Genomic DNA, 26,035 nt, shown 5'->3' with positions numbered 1-26,035 from the left:
CACAGGTTTTCTGCTCTTATCGTTATTCATGCTTCAGGAATAGTATTATACACATAACAGAACTCAAATCCCTCCGTGGTTGTTATTTGCTAAAAGGAGGAGGAAAACAGAAACAGGGCATCAATATTGTAAAGTATCCACGCGTGTCAAACGTGGATACGACTCCATAATTAGACCATTTGTGCTTCATATGTCTCCTAAGTTTGTTCAGGTCCTCGTATCTCGGATGCTAGTATATGTGTAGTAACAACAACAATAATAAGCCTTATTCTACTAAGTAGGATCGGCTATAAGAGTCACACAACGTCATGTGCTCTATCAACAACCAATACTTGAATATGTTATTGACTAGGAGGCCTCGTTCAACGACCTTATTGAGGTCCTTCTTGGTCTTCTTCTGCCTCCTTCTATATGATGCTATTGTGCTCTAACTTGCCTATATAGTATAAACCAGTCCCAAACTCAGATAAAGTAGGAGGGTTGTGTTAAACCCTGGACAGCTAATATTAAACTCTGTCGAATTCTATGAACATGGATGCTATATACATGTGCAAAATCTTAAAAACAGGATCTAGATACCTTTTGACCAACTATTATCTAATGAGCTCAATAGCTAACAGCCTACTTTCTACAATCAAAATCAGCTCAATTTAATACTTAACGCAGTTGGATTTAGAAAGCCCAAAGTTATTCTCAACAGAAAAGAACCGTTCAGATCCAAAAGATGCCTGAGCAGAACCAAAAATGAAGATTAAGATCACAAAATCAACAAACATGTCAATTTTGTACCTAGAATATCAACTGAAGGAAGCAAATGCAACACTGATTTGTAATGCCACCTGACTAATCTGCCATTTCTGCTTGCTTCATTGACGGCTCCTTGTCATAAAAATCATTAGGTGGATCAGGGAGAGAACTGATTGTTGGCCCCTTGCTTGGAATAGGAATAGTGTATAACTGCAACACCGGTGGCCCTTTGCCACAATGATTCATGAACAAAGCTCGCATTTGCTGTGACACGAAAGATGAACCTTGCACTTGAAGTCAGCCCAACATGAATATTATAACTTGACCGACCTGTGAAATGCTCTGCAGCTTCTACAAGAAGTGGACCATGATCCTCAATTCTAGACGTCAAATAATAGAAATTCCATATTATGAACACAAATCTGAAAGTCTTGCCTGCCATGTGTATTTAATCCTCATAAATATTCAAACTTTGCAAAAACTTAAACCGCTAAGGTTTAGATAGTCTTTTAAGGTATAACTTATTCAACAACATTGTAATGAAAGCAGTTATTGCCTAGTGGCATGATACTTCGTCATCAATTCCAACATTTTATGAGGTTCTGACATCCATTAAGAAGTTATGGTATGGTCAAGTGCCTGATTGAAGGTAAACAGAAGAAAGCCTAAAAAACTTAGAACCTGGCACATGAAAATGAAATAATTCATGGTGAGAGAGAATTTGGCCAGAAAATTACTAAGAAATCCAAACCAAGTGAAACAATTAAACATACTAAGATAACATTATCGTACACGGACATAAGAAGGCAATGAGCTATGGCCAAATGTTAATTGAGAAAACCTCCATGGAAACCATAAGATCTTTAGAACCAACTGTGAAATAAATAAAGGCTTCAGGGATATCAAGAAGTTGAGACTTATTTCATTTTGAAAATTATGGAAATTGTACTCTGCATGGTATCAACTCAATGTTTGTTGATATTAGTTACTTAGATTTACTCAAATCACTGCAATTATTTTTCCTCGGATATAGTAGGCAGCTACAGAACCTGCAAGACTTTGTAATGCATAATCATCTATATGCTATAAAGTTAAATGAAGTTAACAATACATAACAAAACAGAAGTAGAACAATGTGCTAGCTGGTTTGCCTAACAGGTACAGCAAACTCAGATTTGCATTCAAATCTTTCTTTACAATCTTCATTATAATGATTTGGAGAATATCAAACTGTGAATATCATTAAGGTATCCACATCTTAAGTCCAAAATGATCTATCTGCATACTTTTGACTAGTAAAAGCTAGATTAGTTGCAGGTGTATGTGAAAAACATTGAGAAACTGATAAATATAAATAATGAAATGACAGAACCTCCAAGGATGCGGTTTATATAATACCATCATATTTGAAGTGGATGGTCCTGCATAATATCTGTAACTCTCCTATGATTGTAAAAGCCCCTGCATAAGCTACTGATATGGAGATAAGAATTTAAATGTACATACATGAGAGGCCAATCTACTAAAAATTTTCCATTTTATCATGACACCATGTTTCAGTATCCTTAGATGCAGATGAAGGACTTAATTACAAAACCAGAATATATAATCCGCTACCAGATCATAACCAAAAGGCTTTTGAACAATGTCCTTTGTCCAACCATTACAAGATAAAGCTGATGAGATTTCCCATTCTTATAGCATCGATAAATATATGGAGAGAAATTTATAGAAAAAACAAGCGACTAGAAATTCCCCCACCCTAGAAAAGCTATTTTCATAATCCCAGCCGGGAAAATAACTCGCTAAACAAAAAGGCAAAACTCAAAAAACGAAGGCAACTTTGTAAACAAGACATCAAAACCATATCAACCAGAGTCCTTCCGATTGTCTTGCCCAGCGAATGGCAAGTGTTGTCTTCCCATCTGCAGATGTGGATCCCTGCACAGTCCGAAACCTCCAACACAGCCACACAGACACTACAACAGAGGGATGAGAAGAGAACTAGAGTGAACAGAACACAGTAAAGAAACAAACATTAACTGATATAGATAAACACATATAGTCAATGGATATTACGAAGAACAAAATGTGATAAGGTCTCCGTATGATCATGTTGCTCATATTTCAAAATGGAATTCAAATGATTTTCAATTCAACAATATCCTACAGGGTTCCCAAAATGCATCCAAAGTGGCAGCTAGCTAGCAGCAAGTTTTTGACTGAAGAGTAACAAATTCTACTACATTGAAACTGATGACGATAATATATGAAGGGAGAAAGGTTCAGTAATTCAGAAGGCCTTTCGTACACTGATCGATGACTCTGAATCTGAAAGTTCAAAGAAGTTGAACATGGCACATTATGAACAGAAATCTGGTAATATATTTTTTAATGCCAATCAATATTTAAACTCATCCAAAAACTTACTCTGCAAAGTGCAACTTTATCGTTTCACACACGATAACATCAGCTACTAGAGCTGTATTGTATAGGTAAGGCCCCTTCCAGCGTCAAGTTTTACTCGCAGGACCTAAAATTTACACAAGAGAATTATTCACTTCTATCAGGTCACCAAAAAAAAAAGAAAAGGAAACCAATGAGGACGAACCTCTCCCAGCAATAAGAGCAAAGTAAACCAAAACCGTGGAAATTCACACGAGAGAATTATTCACTTTTTCATTCTGAATAAACCGTTCATCAACCAGAAGGACATAACCCACATCTGGTTGTGCCAGAGAACAGTGATAATTTCGTTGCTGATGATAAGAAAGGAGACAAAGCCACCTGAACTTCTTTGAAAACCAGTAACATTCTATGTTTGGGGATAATGATCGAGTGACATTGCTTCATCGGCTCGAACCAAGTAATCCCTTAAATATAATTCAAAATGGATCTTGTTCTATAATGCGAGAAAAGAATGGCATCAAAAGTTCAAACAAAGAAATATGAGACCAGAATTGAACAATACATGGGTAGACAAACCTGATTTAAGGATTGGAAAAAAGAGTGTTGGACGCATTTTCTACTAGGATAACAATTGGATTACAACTGCTATACGACATTTAAGATAGCCTTTGAACAGACGAGAAAAAGGAAGGAAAACGAAAGGTACATGAAAACACCTAAATTAAGGTAAGTAGTATTCTCCTAACTCAATATTTTCCATCAATGATTGAAGATAACATCATACAATGGTAGGAGTGGTTGCATCGTTCTTGGATGATGACGACGTATATTGCCATATGTTGCATGAAGTTTATTGAGCAACTTAAAGAAGCCTCCCATGAATGATAGAATAAAGAAAATGGACCACCATGGAAGCTGCAGAGCCAAAGATACCAGAGTGGCAACAGCCAGAGAGCCAAACGCAGTCATGAGCGCTTCAAACAGAGAAGCAAAACCAGGAAACAAGAACTTAGCAGCCAGAGCAAAGAAATATGCTGATGTACATATGACAGAAGCCATGGAAGTCCTTGAACTCTGTATCTGAAGGTAGCTGAGTAGAATTGGAAGCAAGGGAGCGAAGATCAAATTGGAGAAAAAGAATTCCCTCGAGAAATTGAAGATATTGACATTGAAGAAGAACACAGCGTAAGAAACTTGTCTTCCTCGATAGAAGCTGTCATGGCTATGGCCGTTCCTTCTGCTCTGGTTGCTGCACACAACAAAAGGTGGGGTCAGATTACATGATCAGAGGGGGGATCACGTGCCCTCTCTAGAGGATAAAGCAGGGATTTGGAGCCCAGACAGGACCCGCCACCACCCGGTCACTTTACCAGGTTGGTTTACAGCGTGGGACCATCTGAGAAGTAGGGCCTGTTTGGCAAATACCTAAAATCATGGTTTTGGGATCTAAATCATGGTTTGGGTCAAAAATTTGCCAAACAAGGAAAAAACATTAGTAAACCACGTTTTTAGGTCAAAACTATGGTTTCAAAAGAAATGAATCTATTATGGTTCTTGTTCAAATTCGAGGGTATGATTGTGTCTATCAGAGTAAATCCCAACAATAATATGACTTTAACACTCATCAATTATTTTTCTATAAACATATTTAATCTTATATTTTATAAATATATATACACATATTAATTATTTATTAATTACATAATCTTATATATTATTAATTATATTGGTAAAAAATATATTATTAACAATGTTATTCCTTGAAATTAAAATATATTATAAAATCTATTTTTATGTAATTATCATATTAACTCATATCCTTTTTAGTAATTTGTACATATAACAAGTATTTCTGATAACAACTATCTAAATACTCTCACTTTATCAGAATTATTTTTTGACAAAATCCACTCTTTACAAAATCTATTCTCCCAAAATCTATTTTTCAGAAATTATTTTCAAAATCATAATTTGGTTTCATCCAAACATCCACGTAAAACTAGATAGAACCGCTCAAAATCGCTTTTGAGCGGGGAATCGGATTTTACAACATTGGGCTAAAGTATGAAGCAGCGGAGCCCACCTTTCTTCCATTTTATTTATGTAAAATAAAGGGTATATATTATTATCTATTTTTAATATAAGAGTTAATTTGATTTTTAATTTAATTTTAAATATAAAATTTTAATTCACTTTGTCTATTAAAGTTAAAGGTTTCACATGTTAAAGGTAATCTTGTAGAAGTTACACATGTTAAGGGTTGTAGCGGTTTTAACTAGTGCACATTATTAGTAAAGGTATTTTAAAAAAAAACAACAACTATTTATTACAAATAATCAATTTAAATTATTTTTTAATCTATTCAAATTAATCAGTTAGATCTTATATTAAAAACTAGAGGTAATAACAAGTATCAGGGTAAAGTTTCAACTTTACTTCTAATATTGTTTTTTAAGTATAATATTACTCCTATTTTTAGTGGTATAATTTGACCCCTAATTTTTTCGTTTGAGTGCAATTTTATCCCTAAGGAGTAATCCAAAAACCAGAGATAAAATTATATAAAAAAATATCACGGATAAAATTGTATTAAAAAACTATAAGTTAAATAGCACCATTAAAAAAAATCAGATAAAATTGTGCCTAAAAAATAAATAAAATCAGGAGTAAAAGTGTACCTTTAACCTAAGTATTTTTTACCAGCCTTTTATCCCAAGTGTTACTATCTAATGGCCGGGAATAATTTAAAAAAATAGTGTTAATAACTTAAATCAAAATAAGGGAATGAAATACAATTTTAATAGTTTAAGTTTAAACAATAAAAAAAAACATAAATTTAGAACTGACAGTCTAGACTAAGTCAACACACGTGAGAAATGTTTGTTCGTTGGTGGATAGAAAAACAATACTACCTCCTATCTTTAATATAATACTCTATTTAATTTTTATTTTAATCTTAAATATAAGACCCCAATCCACTTTGTTTATTATATTTATATTTTTTTTTTAAAGTAACCTTTCTAATAATAAGAGTTCTAGTCAATACACTTGATTAGTAAGGATATTTTAGAAAAGACAACACCTATTTAAGACAAATAACTAACTCAATTTACTTTCTTAATTTCTTCAAACTAGTCAATTAGTTCTTATAATTAGAACTGGAAATAGTATTAATGAATAAAGGGCACATTGAAAGACCTTATCGGCAGCGCCAGCCGTGCTCGGCATGCAAGGCGGGTGCTGTCTGGTTCCGCTTCCCCAGCTAAGCTACCGTTGAGAGCAAACTCATTCTGGTGCTCAGCCTCCCACGGTGAAGGCAACGGTGGCAGCAACATTGAGCTCACTAGCTTCCACATGGACAATGCTACGCGTTGCACCGAGCGTCCTAGCGTCTGTGCATTCATCTTCTCTGCTAGGGAGGTCGACACGTGCTGTTTTTTGAGTTAGTTTGAAAAAGACGAGAGAGAACCAAGGACAGATAATTGATGCTCCTGAACTCGGAATTGTCTTTATATAAACAACGCTTTTTTTTTTTTTTACCTGAACTTGGACAGATAATTAATTCTTTAGGAGTTGCGAGGAATGTCACTGGCGAATGTGCGGGACCCATGGATGGACGGCCAAAATCAAAAGCGCGTAAGGTGCATGGATCCTGTTAAGCATTTTAAAAAAATATTTTTAGCTAACCCAAAATTAAATTCTTCGTACTCACGTATTTATCTTCACTTTCATGAAATCATTTTTAAATTATGGTTTGGTTTTTACCCAAACATTTTCCAAGCTACTACTTTCTATTTTTAATATAAAAATTAGGTAACTAATTTGAACAGATTAAAAAAATTAGTTAAGTTAATTGTTGGTAATAAATAAGTGTTCTCTTCCTTAAAATACTCTTGCTAATCAAGTATTATTTGATGAAATATTTATCATGTACAATTACTATAAGAACTATCTTAAAAAAATAAATAAATAAGAGAAATAAAATAAATTGAAATTTTATATTTAAAATCAAATTAAAAATCAAACTAGTTTTTATACTACAGATCGAAAGTAATACATAATAATGATGTCCTGTCCTGAGTGTGTTTTATATAATACTACTACCCTCAAGCTCAAAAATTGATTTCGTCATGTCCTTCTATTCAAATTGCTTTTTTTTTTTATCATTTTTAATTTTAACTTAATTCTGAGTTTCTTTCAATTTTAATTTTATTAGTTTCCTCCTGTTTTTATTTATTGCTTTTGATCGAATTTGACGTTGTTAAAAATTTAGCCTTTGGCATGATTTTTCTTAAGCATAACTCGTCCACTTCTAACTTGTTTACACATTTTATATAAATTTAAATAAAATTATTCTCGCGTACTTACTTACGTCATATACAGTTAAAAACTTACTCATAAATCATTTCAAATGAGCCCGCGTCTTGACTTCCATCTTTCTTCACCCATCTGGTGCTTTTTTCTTCCTGTGTACCTGTGCTCCTCTATGGCTTTTTCTTAAAATTTATTCTCGTTGTTTCTTTGAGAACATCGTGCGTGTTTAATTAGCTTAATGATTATTTTTATTTAAATGCATTAAAATTATTTGAAATTCATTTATTATTGTTGGCTATGAGTTTACATTGAAATGTTTAGTGGCTGCACCACTCGCTAAGTTTTGATGAGGTCTCGTATTCAAATCTAATACTAATATGTTTATGTGCATAATTGTATTTAACAATATAACATAAGGTTTAGGACAATATCCGCATTAACTTTATTTTTTTAAAAAAGGAATGATCAAATGAAAAATAATGAAATTGGAGGATCAAATGACTTTCTTTTAGCTGTAGTTTTTGCATTGAAAATTATATATCAAACTGTTCAAAGGTAAAAAAAAAGAAAGGGAACCAGAGGGGAGTGTTGTTCTTTGTTTTCTTTTTTATTAAAAGACAATATAAAAATCTATTCTCACAACACTCGATTATATAAAAATCAGCTAAAATATATATTTAGTCCTTTAATTTTATACAAGGTTTTCGTATAGTCTCTTAGTTTTAAAAAGCATACATTTGATTACCTAAATTTGATTTGTTAGGCTTAAATGATGATTTTTTTTTATAATAATTATGGTTGTTTTGAAAATTAAACTTAATATATTAGCATTTAAAAATATTTTATCAACATTTAAGACCCTAATTTCATCATTTTTTTTAAATTTTAGGGTTAAAGGACTAAGAGTATACTTTTTAAAGTTAAGGGACTAAACTAAAACTCTATATAAAATTAAAAAAACTAAATATATATTCTAGCATATAAAAGTCTATTATCCAAATCATTATTATAAATTAATTTTTTTAATTTTTTATTCTTTTACTAATTCAAACACACTTAGTTGAAGCTTACACATCATCACATGTCTAATTAACATGCATCTATTTCTATTCAAATTATTGTGATAGCTTTTTTTTTTTTTGAATAAGTCACATAAAATGCTAATAAATTAAATCAATTTGACTCCAAATTAAATACAATATATCAATCCATTTTATCTTTCATATTTATTTATTTTGTTCCCAAATAATTTTTATGGTGATTATAGATGTTAAGGAATTTTTTATTAAAAGGTTATTCTAATACACATAATTAATGAGGGTATTTTAAAAAAAATAACACTTATTTATTATAAACAACTAACTTAACTAATTTTTTTAATATTTATAAATTAATTATCTAACTCTTATATACATTAATATTACGAGCTAGTATATATGTATGTTTTTCAAGTAAGGAGAAAATTAAAGCAAGTCTCAATAACTCTGAGTAGTGGGACCTATGTCCTTCTTTGATTCATTGCTGCTTCCATCTAGTCAACTCTAAATTCAAAGTCCTTAATTAAGGGTGTGTTTGGGTGACACCCCAAACCATGGTTTGGGGACCCAAACCATGGTTTGGGGACCCAAACCATGGTTTGGGGTGTCACCCACCCAAACACCCCCTCTAAAAACCAAAACCATGGTTTTGGGTCAAAACCATGGTTTTGACTCCAAAACCATGGTTTTGTAAAAAGCAAATTTTTTTTGCTTTTGGAGAAAAAAGGGAGAGTGTGAGAGCCTATATGATATGTATCTTGTTAATTTTTTTATAAACATATTTTTTGATAAACATATTTAATCTTATATTTTATAAATATATATACACATTAATTATTTATTAATTATATTATCTTATGTATTATTAATTATGTTGGTAAAAAATATATTATTAACAATTTTATTTCTTCAAATTAAAATATATCATAAAATCTATTTTTCTGTAATTATCATATTAACTTATGTCTTTTTTTTAGTAATTTGTATATATAAAAAGTGCTTCTGATAACAACTATCCAAACACTCTCACTTCTCAGAATCACTTTTTTACAAAATCTATTCTTCACAGAATCTATTCTCCAGAATCACTTTTCCAAACCACGGTTTGGTTTCATCCAAACACACCCTAAAGCAAGTTCAAATAACTCTGTCTAGTGGGACCTCTTTCCGTCTTTAATTCCATCTTCACTGCTTCTTCCATCTAGTTTAATTCGGAGTATATAAAAAGTATATAAACATGCAACCCGACTCTAAATTCAAAGTTGTGTATGATATTTTTTTTTTAGTGACAAGGAATACATCTTAATCTCATTTATGCTTTTGAGATGTTGAATGCACTATAGATAAATATCCTAAATCATAAATAAGATTAAAGTATTAGATGTAACTGAAAAATAGTACCAGAGAGCACTGGAAGTGTGAGGAAAAAAAAAGTACTCATCCGGTCCTTAATATAAGACCCATTTAACTAATTTAATTAAATTAAGGAAGTTAGGTAAGTTAGTTAATTATAAGAAAAGTGACATATTTTTCCTAAAATACCATAATTATCTTTTTTAATACCCCATCTCCCTTTTCTATTTGCTTATAGTTGATGGAGTATTCATAGGAGTAATTTAGAGAAAATTGATAAATGTGAGAAATAAGTCTTACATTTAGGATCAAAATTAACTCAAGAATTGGGTCCTATATTAAGGATCAGAGGAGGATTAAGATATTGAGTGCATCATAATATTTAATGTAAAATAAATTTCAATACTAAGCAAGCTAGCCAACCCAAAGAGCACTAAATTTGTATTGAACAGTGCAGATTTTATCATAACAATGAGTATTATAGTGATCATTATCACGATGATGGGGAGGTTGAATGTCTGTTTTTTATACTTCTGAATTAATGTTGAAGGCTATTTATTTTATTTTTTAAATTTTTATTTATTAGATTCTTTTTTATGCATTTTCAAAAAGTATGTTACAATTTTAAATTCGTTTTTTATCCACCAGCGCTATTTCCCACGCCCGTGACAAATATTTATCACATGAAATGAATTTAAATTAATGCTCATCATACACATACAGATATATATACACACACACAGGCATGTGGAAAATAACTTAATTTAATTTAATTGCTGGTGTTTTTCTAATTTTGCATTTTAATTTAATTTATTAGCACTATACTCTTGAATTATTACCTTCTGCCAAGCCTTATCTCTAATTTAATAATTTCTTTATTTTATCTTGAACAAATAAAACAATGATTTTCTACTTAAATATTTGCATGTTTCATTACGAATTAGTGTTAAATAGAGTGGGAAGCAATAACATGGAGTTAAGAAGTTTTGAAAGGCAATTATACAATTTGAAGCAATTCCGAGAAATGGGAGAGAATGCTGAGGATGGTGAGAGTGGAGGATGACGAGGAGACGGCGGCAATGGACGAAGGATAGCATAGGAAACTTATCTTCTTACTCAAATTAGTCAACTAATTCTTATATTTAAAACTTAAAACCGGAGGTAGTATATGTCTTAATTACTTTCCTTTTTCATATGAATACATAAGAGAGCATGAAGAGTTAAGTGCATTGTTGAGTCAGAAATATAATGCCTTGTGGCTGTAAAGAACCACATGCAATTACTGAACCGGCAGGTTATTCATGACTTAAGGGACGTGATTCCTCTCCTATTTCATCCCTGTCACCTCTTAGTTCTTTTCTTTTAGGATCCTTAGATGGCCAAATATGTATATTTTAACTTAAAAAAAAAAGTAAAAATCAGTGTAATTCTTTAACTTTTCTCACAAATCAATGTATATGCCTAGGGACACTATGTGAATAAATCTACCCCTTGAGCTGAAGCCCAGTGATTGGAATACAGCGTATTGTTGGTGTTATGATGGTTGAGATGCAACTGAGTTAAAATTTAACAAGGTTGTGCGTTTTTTAGCTTAATGATTATTTTATTTAAATATATTAAAATTATTTGAAGACGATATTATTATTTTTAAAATTTTTATTTTCTTAATAATACAATATTAATAATAGGGGTGCTCACTTCGCTTATGTGCCTTTCTGGTCCCAGTTATTTTGAGATGAGCAGTTCTCTCTCAAAAATTTTTAGGATGGGATGAGATAGGGAAGCGGAGTGTCCGGTCCCAGTTCCCTCTCAATATTTTTTTTTTTAATTTCACAAATTTATTTTATTTATCATCAATATAATAATATTATAATTTTTATGATTACCTTGTTTATAATTTATAAGTTTTTTGATGAGTTATATGATGTTTTTTAGGAGATATTTTAAGTTTATATTTTTTGTCTTTCACAAAGAAATATTTTTCTTTGTTAATTTTTTTATTACTATTGACTTTTAGTCAGTTTTTATCTATTTTTTAATAAAATATTTACTACAAGTTTTTATGCTTTAAACACATTTGGTTTTGAAATAAAAAATATAAAAAAATTATAAAATAGATGGGACATTCTTGTCTTATCCTAAACTGGACAAGACGTTATTGGGATGTAACGAGACACAAGAAAAAAAAAATTTGAAATTTGAAGTCTTTCCACCAAAGTTTGTTTCCAAAAAATTCTCACTGGTGTATAAAAATTGGTCTCTAGTCTGTTGATGTATGTCTCGAACTCGATCCGATGGATATTTGTTGGCAAGGTTACATTTGTTCCAACACCATAAATTATTTTGTGGTGTGTTTAGTATTTTGAAATATTTTTTTGATGCACCCAGTACATTTTGTAGTGTATCCAACATTCTGAAATGAATTAAATGCCAATTTTTGGTTATAATTTGATATCAAAATTTTTTGGTTATAATTAAGTGTGAATCATATGATGATGGCAATTAGTTGGATAAAAAAACTCCACTGTGTTTAAATTTTTGTCCAAATATCATTTTTAAGTCATTATATAAAGACCTAATTCCAAATTAATTGAAGGCGAAATGGCATTCAGGCCTCAAGAAAAAATAAATACCGAAAATAAATACTGCAAAAAATTCTCACATAAATCACAAACAGATTATAAGTCTCAAGAAGACCTCGTTGCGAGAGAATCAAAAAATTTTGTTCAGAACAAGTTCTCAAAAGAAAAAATAAAACACAATCTGTTTGGATGATTTTTATTTTCCCATGACTTAATTATTTGGGAGAAATGCTCGTGGGACCCATAGATTAATTATTTGGGCGAAATGCTCATGGGAACCCATAGACGTTTGAAATTTGTAGTATTAAATAAAAATAAAGTTAGAAAGTTATATACTTGAACAAAGAGTTATGTTTTTGAAAATTTTTTAATCTACATAAAATATACTGAAAGCATCTTATAAATAAATGGAATCAGAAAAGTGCTAGTATCATTGCAATAAAATCCGGTCTTTAATATATAACCTAATTTGAGAGTTGATGTTGGTCCTATATATAAGACCTATTATTTTATATGTATATCAATTTTTTCTAAATTAATTCTATTGATATTTCTTCAACAATAATCAAATAAGAGAAGAATGACGGAATTAAAAATATGATTAAAGTGTTTTAGAAAAAAATATCATATTAACTAATTTAACAAATATTTTTAATCTATTCAAATTAATTGATTAGGTCCTAAATTAAGAATCGGAGTAGTATTATAACCGAGTAGGGTCAACATTGGACCAGCTGTGTGTTTTTTTTTTTAATACTTGTCCTTTTTTTTCCCCCTGACTTTGTAACCTGATGAGCTTGAAACGGGGAAAGATACCTGGCTTAAAAAATGAACATGGGAAACATAGGATTTTAAAAGTTGGACCACTGATAAAGTTGGACCACTGATGGAGACATTTAAAGTCGCCCTCTTTATGCAAAATTTTCTAATGGGACAAGATTATTGATAGAGACATGTTAAAAAAAGTTTGACAAACCGGTGTTTGGAAATTAGAAGAAGTGTTTTTAAAAGTATTTTTTTGTAAATTGAGATAAACTCCTTCACATATTTACTTCGTATATTATAAAATCACTTTTGAAATTATTGTTTAGTTTACATCCAAATACTCTTTTTATATATGTGAAGTTTTCTAATGGAATAGGGGAAGATACCTGGCTTAACAAATGGATATGGGAAATATAGAGACGTATTTTAAAAGTTGGACTACTAATAGAGGCATATTTAAAGTTGCCCTCTTTATGCAAACTTTTCTAATGGGGCAAGATTATTGATAGTGACATGTTAAAAGAAGTTTGACAAAACAGTGTTTGGGAATTAGTAGAAGTGCTTTTTAAAAATACTTTTTCGTAAATTGAGATAAACTCTTTCACATATTTATTACGTATATCGTAAAATCACTTCTGAAAATCATTGTTTGGTTTACATCCAAATACCCCCTTTATATATATGAAGTTTTCTAATGGAATAGGGGAAGATACCTGGCTTAAAAAATGGATATGGGAAATATAGAGACGTGTTCTAAAAGTTGGACTACTGATAGAGACATATTTAAAGTTGCCCTCTTTATGCAAAATTTTCTAATGGGGTAAGATTATTGATAGAGACTTGTTAAAAAAAAAGTTTGACAACTAAATATGTGAAGTTTTCTAACGGAATTGGGGAAGATACCTGGCCTTAAAAAATGAATGGGGGCAAATAGAGAGATATTTAAAAGTTGCACTATTGAATATTAAAAAAACCAGACAAATCAATCAATTAATTATACAAATATGACCTGATTGTTCTTCATTATTCATATATAACATTATATTATATATCAATTTATAAGCTATTTAAATACTAGAAACAAAAATGACTACAAGGCCATATATAATTATATTTAAATTCAAATCCAACCATTTAACTAACTCAATGGGAGTAATAAGGATCCAGCTTCTCTCTATACATAGGACTATTGAGTCAGTGCTGAGATAAGAAATTACGTTATGTGTATGTATGTGTATTGCCGAGCAATGACCAGCTAGCTTTTAGTTTTTAATGCTCGTCCTTCTTGATTGAAGGGGATTAAACTAGCCAGTAAGTGTCCTATGCTACTCACTATTTCTTTGCTGATGGCACTGTGTTCTTCATTAATGCAAGAAAACAGAATTGCCGAAGATTGAAGAAGTTGTAAGACTACCACTGCAAGGCTTCAGGATAGGCAATTAATTTTGAGAAGTCCTATATCTTATTTTCTAAGAATACCATAGAAGAATTGAAGAATGAAATTTATGAAGAATTGGGTCAATACCAGAGATGACCTGGGCAGATATCTGAGTTTGCCAATGGTGCGGGAAAAATAAAGGTAGAAGCCTTTTTTTTTTTTGTTAAATGCAAAATGGGACAAAAGTCGTTAGGGTGGAAGCAGAAATTGTTGAGCTTTGCGGGTAGGGAAGTTCCAATCAAATCAGGAGCCAATACAACTCCATTTCTTTGGTATGAAATTCCCTCTCTCTCTCTCTCTCTCTGTTTTTTTTTTTTTTGGGTTTCTCATGAAGCATTTGGAGGAAGACGCATAAAAATGGATTTCCTTCCCACTTTTTTGCGTCTAAATCATTAAGGACAAAAAATTAATTGCAGCTTTTGATTGATCTCTTGTAATGAGATCTTCTGGGACTTATAATTTGTTTGTGATTTATGTGGGATTTGTTTACAGCATTTAGTTTTTGTTGAGACCTGAATGCCATTTTTCCTTCAATTAATTTGGAATTAGGTCTTTATGTAATGACTTAATTATTTGGGAGAAATGCTTGTGGGACTTACCTTTGCATCTATGAAAGTGTTTTCTTGCAGTTGGATGCTCCCAAGTCCCAATCCAATTTAGGAGTGTTTCAAAACTTTAAAAAAAATTTTTAAAATTATTTTTATGTGAATAGAGATAAAATTTTTCTTGACATATTTATTTCGTATATCATAAAATTATTTTTAAAATTATGGTTCTAAACACCAATTTTAAAACACTACGAGTAAATTGGCAATACTTCATGAATCATAAGACGATGATGGCATAAAATTGTCTTTTACCAGTAAAAAATAACGACAATGGTGGTGGTTTTTTGGGAAATTGTCATGGAAACTTCATCGTGCAAAACCCGAACGTCACTTTTTGAAATAGTTGAGATTAAATATCAACATCAACAGCCTCAATATAATTATTTATTTTTGTACGTTATTAGAAATCATGAATAATCCTAGTTTTAGATGGTATGACTAATCGCTGAACGTTATTTTATAGTTACATCGGAAACTGTAATTTTATTTATGATTTAAAATGTCAAATGCATCATAAATAACAATAAAAAAAATGTGTTTGGTGTTGGAATTTTTATTTAATGACAGAATTTGTTTCGTTACTGATTTTTCTGTCACTAATTAGATTATTTTGTTGCTAACTACTGAAAAGAATTTTTTGTCGTTAACTAGTGATAAAAAATTTGTCATTTTTATTTTGGTTTCTCAAATTTCAAACTACAGATTTCAATCCCCTTAAAAACCAAAATAGTACAAATTTTATTCAATTATAAAGACTAATCTTTTAAATGAAAAAAATTTAAGAAATTAAAACCAAAATAAAGACAAACTTAAGGGATTAAAAATTATATTAACCCTTAATTTAATTTCCTATTTCTTTATTTTGTATTTCCTTAAATTATTCCAAAGTAATAATTATTAAAATATAACTCTGAATTATAGATAGATAAAATGAAAAGGACACGTGCTGCAGCCATAGCCACAATTAATAATTTAAATACTACCAAAATATCCAACTTGTTATCTGTTACTTTTTAAGAGGAATTTCCTCTAATAATTTTAAATTTTTTTATCAAAAGTATTTTCTCACCGACGCCTTGTCTAATTATCAGTTTAAAACATTTCATAATTCATAAAAAATTGAAATTTGAAGTCTTTCCGCCAAAGTTTGTTTCCAAAAGATTCTCCGTAGTGTATAAAAATTGGTCTTTAGTCTCTTGACATATGTCTCAAACTCGATACGACCAATTTGTTGGCAAGGTTACATTTGTTCCGACATTATAAATTATTTGTGATATTTTTAATATTTTAACTATTTTTTAATGTATACTTAATATAATCCTCCGGCCTTAAATATAAGACCCTTATACTAGAATGTATAAAGGTCTTATATTTAGGACCGAAGAAGAGTATTTCGTAATACATTTAACATCATGAAATTGAAGATATTGACAAAGAAGGATTACGTTTTTTAATGGAAGATGCTTTGGAATTAGGCGATTGTATCAAGACCTCAGGTGGCCTGCGATGATGATCTTCGTGATTGACTTATTTGGCGGTTATAAATATGTTAAAATATCTTCATGTGAAAATGTCTTCTACCCAATGTCAACCAATCCACGAAACGCAGTCAAACATATTTGTGGACTATAAGCTTCGCGTATAACAACAATAAATAGCTATATTCGGTTTCCAAATGTACCTTTTTTAATAAATGAGACTGTTGAAAGGCAAACGTAATGAGAAAAGTGTGATAAAGAATAAGAGTATAACAACAAGGGGTCAAAATAGAAAAGAAAATATACTACCTCCAGTCCTAATTATAAGACCCAGTTGACTAATTTGAGGAGATTAAGGAAAGAAGTAAAATTAGTTATTTGTAATAAATAGGTGTTGTCTTTTCTAAAAATATTCTTACTAATCAATTATATAGCTAGAACTACAATTATTAGAAGGATTACCTTAAAAAAATGAATAAATATAAGAGACAAAATAGATTGGGGTCTTATATTAGAATCAAGATAAAAGTCAAACATGATCTTATATTAAAGACCGGGGAGGTAGTATTAAACGTTGAGATAAATCCAAATTAGAACTTACAAAATAGACATGCGCTTCTCCTATAAACAAACTGGAGGCATTATTTAATGGAAGTATCCATGAATTTTTTTTTTTCGCTGGCTTTCTTTGCTAAGGGGTTCTAGATGAATCCATTAGTAATAAAATGATGGAAAATCAATTCTCAAAAGATATTGGAGAATTATTGGATTGTGACTCTTTGGCAACATCAATATTTTGAATATTGTTCGAAAATTATCACATACCGTATCACCCGACCCCGCTTGTACATTTTGGTCTGCTGTAATACGGCACGCAGTTCTAACTTATCTGAACAGAGAGTAATATAAAAAATCAGACGGGGACATTTTTTGCCAAGGATTATAAGCACTGCATTATTTAATTAAGTACTACTTCCGATTCTTAATATAAGACCCTATTTGACTTTTATTTTAATTCTAAATATAAGATTCCAATCCACTTTGTCTCTCATATTTATACTTTTTTTTTAAAGTAACCTTTCTAATAATGATAGTTCTAGTCAATACACTTGATTAGTAAGGATATTTTAGGAAAGACAACATCTATTTAGGATAAATAACTAACTCAACATACTTCCTTAATCTCCTTAAATTAGTCAACCGACTTTTATAATTAGGATCGGATGGTAGTATATTAATTAGTCCACAAATATGTTTGAGGAAAATTAGGTTAAAAATTTCAACTTGAAGTGAGATGATGGCCACACAACTTTTCCAGCTCTCCCATCAATAACTAGTAATGCAAAGGGAGAAGGTTTTTCTTGATATTATTTATAACTCATTTTATTAAATTTTTAACATGAATACACAATTTTATTTTGTATTTATTGTAGTATAAATAGTTATGTTTTTGAAACGTGTATATATTAAATAAGGGTAAGGTTAGAAAGTTATATATTTCAATAAAAAGTTAATACTTTTGAGGTTTTTCCTTGTCTGTAGAAAATATACTGAAAGTGTCTTATAAATAAATAAGATCAAAGGACTGCTAGTACATTGCAACAGAAAAATAAATACTACTTCTACTTCTTAATATATGACCTAATTTGAAAGTTGATATTAGTTATATATATATATATATAACCTATTATTTCATATGTATATCAAATTTTTTCCAAATTAATTCTATTTATATTTGCTCAACACTAATCAAATAAGAGAGGAAGGAAGGGAATTAAAAAAATAATTATGATATTTTAAAAAATATATTAACTAATTAAAATAATATTCTTAATCTATTTAAATTAATTAATTAAATTCTAAATTGAGAAGCGGACCAGGAGCGCTGAGTAGGGTTAAAAAACAAACAAGGACAGATCCTCGCATTAATATACATTATTCCGCATGGTATCCAGTTTTCCTCCTTTGTTTTTTTTTTGGTCAACAAGGACTTTGCTGACGTGACTTTGCTTAATATCAAGGGAAAATTTCACTGTAGGACCGCAGAAGACAACTAATTTCAAAGAGCCCCCAAAACTTTCTGAAACTTCACTGCAGGACCAAGGGGGCAAACTGATATTAATTCCATAAAGAAAATGACATTATTGCCCCTCATAATACTTATTGTAAGGTGACATGTAAATGGACTAATTTCAGTTGTAAATAAAGGTATGTATGTTGCAAATTGACTAGTCCCACTTGCAAATGGGTTCTCTCACACTTATTCACTCACAGGCACCTTTTTCAGGTGAATGAGGTGATATGTAAATGGACTAATTCTAATTGTAAATAAATGTATGTATGTTGCAAATTGACTAATTTCACTTACAAATGGACGCTCCTACACTTGTTCACTCACGGAGACCTTTTTCAGGTGAAGGAAGTGACATGTAAATGGACTAATTCCAGTTGTAAATAAATATATGTATGTTGCAAATTGTCTAGTCCCACTTGTAAATGGGCTGTCCCACACTTATTCACTCAGACACATTCTTTAGGTGAAGAAGGTAATGTGTAAATAGACTAATTTTAATTGTAAATATATCTATGCATGTTGTAAATTATCTAACCTCACTTGCAAATAGGTTTTCCCATACTTGTTCACATGAGGGGCAATAGGGTCATTTTCTTTGTAGAATTAATATCAGTTTGCCCCCTTAGTCCTGCAGTGAAATTTCAGAAAGTTTTGAGGGCTCTTTGAAATTAATTATCTTCTGCGGTCCTACAATGAAATTTTCCCTAATATCAAAGTTATTGCTTGGCATTAACAAATGTGTAATATTTAAGTACAAAAATATCTCATTTTTACAAAGTTTGAACTCTCAATTTTAAATAAAAAAATTAAGTCCTTTGGAAATGCATGCAAATAAAAACGTAGTGAATAAAGGAAAGGGAAAAAGACAGAAAAATGACATGTTAATTTCATAATGCTCAAAACGTCTGTCCAATTTCACAAATCCCATTTTGGTCTCCAGAGACCAAATTGGGATTATCATGTTAAATAAAAAGACTAAATTACCCTTCATTTTATTTATTGTTTTTAAAATACCAAAACCTCCACTGGCCGGTCGGTCATCGGAGCTCCGGCGGTGGCAGTCACCGGAGCTCCAGCGACCAGCCGAAAATTGTTTACCGAAGCTTTGGCGATCGGAAATAATTTTTCTGAAAATATTGACAACTTTAGTATAACGTTTAACAACTTTTTTAACGCTATTAACAATTTCAGTATAACAATTAACAACAGGTTTTCTGGGAAATTCAACAAGCTCCGACAGCTAGAAACAATTTTTTAAAAAATTTTTACAACTTCAGTATAACGGTTAACAACTTTTGTAATGCTATAACAATTTTAGTATAGCAGTTAACAACAGGTTTTCTGAGAAATTCAACAAGCTCCGGCGGCAAGAAACAATTTTTTTGAAAATTTTTACAATTTCAATATAATGATTAACAACTTTTGTGACGCTATTAACAACTACAGTATAGCAGTTAACAACAGGTTTTTCAGAAAATTCAACAATTGGTCGCCGGAGCTTCGGTGGTCGGAAATAATTTTTTTAAAAATTTTTACAAGAAGTTGTTAACTGTTATACTGATGTTGTAAAAAATTTTAAAAAAATTGTTTCCGACCACTGAAGCTTCTGCGACCAATTGTTGAATTTTTTAAAAACCTGTTGTTAACTGCTATACTGAAGTTGTTAAGAGCGTCACAAAAGTTGTTAACCATTATACTGAAAGTGTAAAAATTTTCAAAAAAATTGTTTCCTGCCGCCGGAGCGTGTTGAATTTCTCAGAAAAACTGTTGTTAATTGCTATACTGAAGTTGTTAATAGCATTATAAAAATTATTAACCGTTATACTGAAACTGTAAAAATTTTTAAAAAAATTATTTCCGACCCCCCGGAGTTTGTTGAATTTCCAGAAAATCTATTGTTAATTGCTATACTGAAGTTGTTAATAGCGTCACAAAAGTTGTTAACTGTTATACTGAAGTTGTAAAATTTTCAAAAAAATTGTCTCCGGCCACCGAAGCTTGTTGAATTTCCTAGAAAACCTATTGTTAACTGCTATACTAAAGTTGTTAATAGCATCACAAAAGTTGTTAACTGTTATATTGAGTTGTAAAAATTTTCAAAAAAATTGTTTCCGGCCACCGAAGCTTGTTGAATTTCCTAGAAAACCTATTGTTAACTGCTATACTAAAGTTGTTAATAGCATCACAAAAGTTGTTAACTGTTATATTGAGTTGTAAAAATTTTCAAAAACATTGTTTCCAACCGCCGGAGCTTGTTAAATTTCTCAGAAAACTTGTTATTAACTGCTATACTGAAGTTGTTAATAGCGTTGCAAAAGTTGTTAACCGTTATACTGAAGTTGTAAAAATTTTCAAAAAAATTGTTTCCGGCCGCCAAAGCTTGTTGAATTTCCCAGAAAACCTGTTGTTAAATGTTATACTGAAGTTGTTAATAGCGTTACAAAAGTTGTTAATTATTATACTGAAGTTATAAAAATTTTCCCAGAAAAAAAGTAGTTGCTAAAGTTGTAAAAATACTATTTTTTTTAATATTTAAGAAAACATGTTGTTAAATGCTATACCGAAGTTGTTAATAGGCTACGGAACTTGTTAACGGCGTTATTAAAGTTGTAAAAATGTTACTTTTTGAATTTTTCGAAAAACCTGTTGTTAATAGCTTTACAAAAGTTGTTAACCGTTATACTGATGTTGTAAAAAATTTTAAAAAATTTGTTTCCGACCACCGGAGCTCTGGCGACCAATTGTTGAATTTTCTGAAAAACTTGTTGTTAACTGTTATACTGAAATTGTTAATAGCATCACAAAAGTTGTTAACCATTATACTGAAGTTGTAAAAGTTTTCAAAAGAATTGTTTCTGGCCGTCGGAACTTGTTGAATTTCTCAGAAAACCTGTTGTTAACTGTTATATTAAAGTTATTAATAGCGCTACAAAAGTTGTTAACCGTTATACTGTAGTTGTAAAAATTTTAAAAAAAATTGTTTCCGACCATCGGAGCTCCGGCGACCAATTGTTGAATTTTCTGAAAAACTTGTTGTTAACTGCTATACTGAATTTGTTAATAGCATTACAAAAGTTGTTAACCGTTATACTAAAGTTGTAAAAATTTTCAAAAAAATTGTTTCCGGCTGCCGAAACTTGTTGAATTTCTCAGAAAACCTATTGTTAATTGTTATACTGAAGTTGTTAATAGCGTTACAAAAGTTGTTAACCGTTAAACTGCAGTTGTAAAAATTTTCAAAAAAAATTATTTCCGATCTCCGGAGTTTCGGTAACCAATTGTTGACCGGTCGCCGGAGCTCCGGTGACTAGCCGGCCAGTGGAAGTTTTGGTATTTTAAAAACAATAAATAAAATGAAGGGTAATTTAGTCTTTTTATTTAACATGATAATCCTAATTTGGTCTCTTGAAACCAAAATGGAATTTGTAAAATTGGACAGATGTTTTGGGTATTATGAAATTAACATGTCATTTTTCTATTTTTTTTTCCTAAAGGAAACGTTGGAAAACCTCATGGGCAGGAGTGTTTGCCACGGAGGGCTACTGTTGTTTGCTCGGGCAGGAGCTAAGGTCCAGAGGAGGCGAAGCTTCCACGAAATTTGTTTCAAAACGCCGGCATATGATGGCCTTTTCTTTTCTCGTTTTCTTTTTTTATAAGAGGAATCTTTTGGTCTTTAAATCCAACAGTGGGTCAAACTACAAACTTTCATGAGAATTAATATTTTAATTATTTTTGTAAGAATCCATCCTTACCAATAGAATTCAGCTCTCAATTTACTTTCTATTTGTCTTTTTTAATTTCCAAAGTATTTTTGCCCCTATGTATTGTTTTTCTTTAGAAATAAAGAGCAATATTATAAAATCACCGGCGTTTCCAAATTTCAATTTAATTCAGATTACTGATTTGGAATTTTAAAAATTGGTGTCACTTTTTTGAAATTTTGAAATTTACAAAGCATTTTAGTGGAATTTTTCCCTTTTTAAGAAGGCCTGGTTTGTAAAACAAGGGGCAAGAAGATTTTTAAAAAAAAAAACCATTTTGGGCTCAAGTTTAATATAGGAGCCAACTTTAGACGTTGTAATTGCTCTTTCATTTGATTGAATTTGAATGAATTTCCATTGGGGAAAAAAAAAACTAACTCAATGAAATGAATAATAAGGATCCAGCTTCGCTCCCTACCTCTTCCATCTACTAGAAAATCAATAGTCAAAACAATAACGGGCGCGTCATCATCAACATATGCACGCACACACAAACATAGATAGGATTGAGTCACGGGGATATGAAATTACATTATATATATATATATATATATGAAAATGATATATTTTATTGTGTGTATTGCCGAACATTGACCAGCTGTGCGTGTGTGTGTGTGTTTTTTTTTTTTAAATTTTAATACTTGTCCTTTTTTTTTTCCCTGACTTTGTACCTTGAACTTGAAAGTGGGGAAGGTACCCGGCTTAAAAAATGAATTGGGTAAAATAGAGACCTATTTTAAAAGTTGGACCATTGATAGAGACATATTTAAAGTTGCACTCTCTGTGCAAAATTTTCTAACAGGGGCAAGATTAGACATGTTAAAAGTTTGACAACTAAATATGCGAGGTTTTCCAATGGACTAGGGGAAGATACCTGGCTTTAAAAAAAATGAATGGGGGAAGATAGAGAAATATTTAAAAGTTGCACTATTGAATATTAAAAAAAATCAAACCAATCAATTAATTAATTATACAAATGTGACCTGATTTTTCTTCAATATCCATATATAACATTAAATTATATATTAATTTATAAGCTATTTAAATACTAGAAACAAAAATGTCTCCAAGACCATATATAATTATATTTAAATTCAAATCTAATTACTTAACTAACTCAATGAGTCGAGTAATAGGGATTCAGCTTCTCTCTCATAGATAGGACTACTGAGTCACTACTGAGATAACAGATTATATTATATATATGTATATGTATTGCCGAACAATGACCAGCTAGCTTTTAGTTTTTAATGCTTGTCCTTCTTGATTGAAGGGGATTAAACAGGCCAGTATGTGTCCTCTGCTACTCACTGTTTCTTTGCTGATGATGCTGTGTTCTTCACTAATGCAAGAAAACAGAATTGCAGAAGATTGAAGAAGCTGGAAGAGTGGCACTGCAAGGCTTCAGGACAGGCGATCCAAGAATACCAGAGAAGAATTGAAGAATGAGGTTTATGAAGAATTAGGGATTAATGCCAGAGATGACCCGGGCAAATATCTGAGTTTGCCAATGGTGTGGGGAAAATCAAAGATAGAAGCCCTTTCTTTTGTTAAATGCAAAATGGGACAAAAGTAGCAAGGGTGGAAGCAGAAATTGCTGAGCTTTGCAGGTAGGGAAGTTCCAATCAAACCAGTAGCCAATACGATTCCAATCTATCCCATCTCTTGTTTTTAATTCCCTAAGAGGGTGTGTAGTGAACTTGACAGCATGGTGTCAAAGTTTTGGTGGGGACAGAAGGAACAAGAAGGCATGATTCATTGGAAGGCCTGAAAAGAATTAAGTAAGGCTAAAGGCGAATGGCAAATGAGTTTCAGAAGTTTGGAGGCCTTTAACAAAGCTTTGCTTGCTATGACAGCTTGGAGGATTATTCAAAATCCTAATGATCTATGGTGTAGGATTTTGAAAGGAATCTATTTTCCTAATGTTGATTTTTTGAAGGCTAAGGCTGGTAGCAAGGCATTATGGGGATGGATTAGTTTATTAGAGGGTAAAGAGTTGTTGAAGAATGATCTCTGTTGGAAGATAGGTGATGGTGAGTCCATTAAAGTGTTTACTAATAAGTGGATTGATGAGACTGAAAATGGCATTAGAGGATATGGAAAATCTCTATGTGAAAGATTTGATCAAGAATGGTGATTGGTGCTTTGGTGGTTTTGAGGACTGGTTTTCTGAAGAAGATAATGAAGTGATTAGAAGGATTTGCATTCCTATTTTCAATCAAAGAGACAGGTTTGTGTGGATAGGGAGCAAGGATGGTGATTATTGTGTAAAATTGGGCTATAAAGTAGCTCTATATAAAGCTACAGAGAAGATTGTTTCAGTACCTACTCTTACGTACTTCAAAGTCACTTTGGTCGGGAATTTGACATATCAAGATGCCTATAAAAGTCCTTCATTTTTTATGGAGGGCTCTCAATGGTGCTGTAGCTACCAACGACTTGTTGTACAAGAGGCTGAAACAATAGAACGTGCTCTTTTAGTTTTTATCCATGGGCTAGTCATTGCTGGTTTGGTTCTCCTCTCTCACCGAGAATCAACAGCAATGGCGATTTCAGATTGGACAAATGGTTAGAGGACTGGTTTGGTAATGTAGGCAGGCCAAGTGAGTATGAGAAGGCTATGTTTGCAGGCTTACATTAGGGAAAATGGAAGGCAAGATGCAAGTTTATTTTTGAGCATATTGATACTGATGCTGCTAATTGTGTTACTGTTTCTTCAAGATTGGTTAGGGATCATCGAGAGGCTGTGGAAAAGATAAAAAGATTGGTGGATAGAGATACTAGTAATGTTCGCCAATTGAAGTGGCAGAAACCTTTGCTTGGTGTTGTGGAAAGGGATTGGAATGGTCAGTTTTTGGGGGGTATTGGAAGAAGAGTGGATGCCAAGTCTGCTTTTATGGTAGAAAATCTTGCTCTTTTGGAAGCTCTAGAGAATAAAGATCCAGTGGGGAGGGAGAGTGATTATTGAGACCGATAGTTAGGGTCTTTTCAATAAAGTACCAAAGGGTGAAACAAGGGGCTGTGACTGGCAATGCATGGACATAATGCAAAGATGTGTTCAGTTGATGTAGTCAAATAGAGGGATAGACATTGAGTTGAGGCTGGTTGAGCGAGTTGGCAATGGTGCTGCTACTTGTTTAGCAGCTGAAGTTATGAGGGGATTGGCATCAGAAAGATGGCTCAATGAGCCACCAACCTCTCTGATATTAATGATGCAGAAGTATCTGAGAAGTTTGGAAGAGGAGGTAGCTGAAGACATTAGTGTTGGTTGATGTATGTTTTGCCTTTGCTTTAGGTTTGTTTGTTTGCTTTATTTTGAATTGGTGTTTGTATTTACTGCTTTCTTTAGGTTGTACTTAGGTTTGAGTCTTTTTGGTCCTGTTGGCCTTTTAGCTATTAGGGTTTGTGCTTGTTTTTATGTTGATTAATAAAATTAACTTGGTTTTTGCCCAAAACAAAATTCCTTCTT

At 31.5% G+C, this 26,035-nt stretch overlaps 1 long non-coding RNA gene across 1 annotated transcript; it reads left to right on the top strand.

The window, feature by feature from the left end:
• The first annotated feature begins 4,647 nt into the window (after positions 1-4,647).
• LOC114752312 (uncharacterized) lies at positions 4,648-24,959 on the top strand. Its single transcript, XR_003740824.1, has 3 exons — positions 4,648-4,660; positions 5,961-5,965; positions 24,629-24,959. It is a non-coding gene; the product is annotated as an uncharacterized LOC114752312 (long non-coding RNA).
• Positions 24,960-26,035: the final 1,076 nt, after the last annotated feature.

The sequence above is a fragment of the Neltuma alba genome, unplaced genomic scaffold (assembly GCF_004799145.2).
Source record: "Neltuma alba isolate B1F8T4 unplaced genomic scaffold, ASM479914v2 tig00007334_pilon, whole genome shotgun sequence".
Lineage (NCBI taxonomy): Eukaryota > Viridiplantae > Streptophyta > Magnoliopsida > Fabales > Fabaceae > Neltuma > Neltuma alba.
Note: the sequence above shows the minus strand (reverse complement) of the source record. Positions and strands in the feature narration are given on the sequence as shown.